We start from the raw sequence: 2,511 nt of genomic DNA, 5'->3' as shown, positions 1-2,511 counted from the left end.
TTCTTACACCCCCGTTCTCCGTTTGACATTTGGGCCTTGTGGGGCGGGGCCTGTACTCTGGTTCTCCTGGGTTGTTTGGATTTTTTGATCAAGGTTCCTGGTTGTGATGGCCAGCCCTTTGGCCAGGGTGGCTGCCGGGTTCCAGCGGGGGTCGGCTGTGGTTGTGTGTGTGTGTGTGGTTGTTGGTGGTGTATGGCAGCAAATGGGGGCATGGCTTCTCTTTGACTGGACGCTGGCTGGTCGGTTTCACTGGCTGGTCGGTCTGGTCAGTCTGGTGTGACATTCGAGCTGGGGGATGCTGTGTGTATGGGGGGTGTAGGATGCATGCGGGGGGTTCTCCGGGCCTGTGGTGTGAAGTGGTTGGGGTGCCTGGTCCTTGGTGCGCTGGGCCGGCCTTCCTCAGCTGCTTCTCCCTGCTGCTCTGGCCCCTGGCCTGGGGCTGGCTTGCGGTCGCTGTCAGGTGGGTGGGGCGCATGGACGACCAAACAGAGGCTCTGTCAGGCCGTCTGTGTGTGCCTATTTATGGCAGGTTGGGTTTTGGGTGGTCCCCTCTCTTGGATCAGTTTGGGCCCCCCATTTAATGTGGGGTCTACTTCCCCTTGTCGCGCTCCACTCCGGTGGCGGGCCCCCCTGACGTCAGCGCGTTGGTGGCTCTCAGCATCTGGGGCTGGGTGGTGGGGTGTGTGCCGGCCCACCCTGGTGGTGCCTGCCGGGACCTGGGTACCCTGGCTCTGTCGGGCCTCTGTTGGGGGGTGGTATGACCTCGGGACTCGGGGCTTGGTGTCCATGGCCGGATCTGCTCTGGAGTAGTGGGTTGCCGGCGGGGCCTGTGGGCTCGTCGCTACAGCCTCCTGGGGTTTCTGCATTGTGGTTGCTGGGGATCACCCGGGGCTTCCCTTTGCTTTTCTCTTGGGGGGTGTGGTTGTCTCTGTTGGGGGACTACTGGGACTCCAGGCTTAGGGACCGCTGTGTGTCTGTGGCTCCGGTCTTCCCTGTGTTACCATCGTGTCCTGTGGGGACGGGTCTGTGGGTCCCCACATCCACTATTGAACATTTTTATGGAGAAACCTTATAGTGATAAGCATGTTCACACAGGTGTTTAGATTCAGGTGTTTATCAGATACACACTCAGTTGGGTTGTGGTGGCCACTAAATACATCTTGTATTACCATGTACTGTATAAAATACTTTCTAATGATGCTATAAGTATCATTACATATGTAGTTTATTGTTGTGGTTTCTCGGTTTTGTTTTGTTCTTTTTCTTCCGCAGGTCTAGAGGCAGACTTCAATGATGTTGATTTGTGTTCTCTTTATACCTCTCTCTCGCTCCTCTTCTTCTTTCGCCTTTCCTTTTCAACCCTTCTCCCACTTTTCTTTTTTTCATCCCTGTGTAAAAGAAAAAAAAAAGATTAGTGCTGGTTCTGCTCTGGCTGGTTGCTTTTATCCTGTCTATCCCATCTTTATTGGTTCAACAGCTGAAAACATAACGGTGGACCCGATGCCCACCTGAGTACTGATGTTCCTTGAATAACAATTTTACTGACATAACATCTGTTTGAAATTGTTTCTTTTTCTATTTTAACATTTTTCATATATGCACCTCCAGATTAAAAAAAAAATTAATAGATCAGCCTTTTTCAACAATCCTCAGCTGAACCGACTGATTACCTGTAAGCTCGTTTATCTTGTGGCTTCCACACTTTACCATAAATGTGTTGGGCATCGCAGCTCTTTATCTTGGAAAGGAGAGACTTGTTTTATACGAACAGAGGAGGAATTGCTGAGGCTGTGTCATTTGTAAATAGTTGCTTGAATCCACTCCTGTGTGTCTTTTTTTCTAGCAAAATTTGCTCATTTTGTCTAATAAAGAAACCACTGCAAGAGAACCAAAGAGTTTTTCAAACGCCCCGATAACACAACTGCAGAAATTTCATAATGTCACAGGAAACATGTGATTTCTGAGCAGATAAATTAAAATGAATGTTTTTCTATGTCAGAAGACAAAAATGCATAGCTGTAGAGTAGAAATGCATAAATTTTCATCAAAATGTATTCATTTCTAAATGCTCAACTACTGACCCAAACTAATTGGTCCTTAATTAGAACGTTTTCTTTTTAACAAATAAAGATGGTCCAAGTTTGTGGCGATGTACCTGAAGAGACTTGATGCTGTAAAATATGATTACAAAATTAATTTACTTTTTGGGGAGAATTCTGTCGCATTCTGTGTTAGACTTTGTATAGATCCCCAGGAGTCAGACCAAAACACGAGACCAACCACAATTAAAAGATAAGAGTTTATTTGCAGAGCCGTGCAGGAACTCAGGAGTTGACTGTGAGGAGAGACACAGGAAGAGTATGGCAAAACAGGGATGTAGTCAATATTAGAACTGACTTATATGGCTTACTTGAATATTTTGTTTTGCAGGCTTGGAGTTGGATACAGGGGGATACGATGGGTGAACCAGACCAAGGAAACTAGATTGGAGGTGAGTATGAGATGAAGGTG

General features: G+C 47.5%; 1 pseudogene; it reads left to right on the top strand.

Moving 5' to 3' along the window:
• The first annotated feature begins 202 nt into the window (after window positions 1-202).
• On the top strand, window positions 203-1,938 carry LOC119417875 (annotated as a pseudogene).
• Window positions 1,939-2,511: the final 573 nt, after the last annotated feature.

Source organism: Nematolebias whitei, chromosome 12 (genome assembly GCF_014905685.2).
Source record: "Nematolebias whitei isolate Nwh7 chromosome 12, NemWhi1, whole genome shotgun sequence".
Classification (NCBI taxonomy): Eukaryota; Metazoa; Chordata; class Actinopteri; order Cyprinodontiformes; family Rivulidae; genus Nematolebias; species Nematolebias whitei.
Note: the sequence above shows the minus strand (reverse complement) of the source record. Positions and strands in the feature narration are given on the sequence as shown.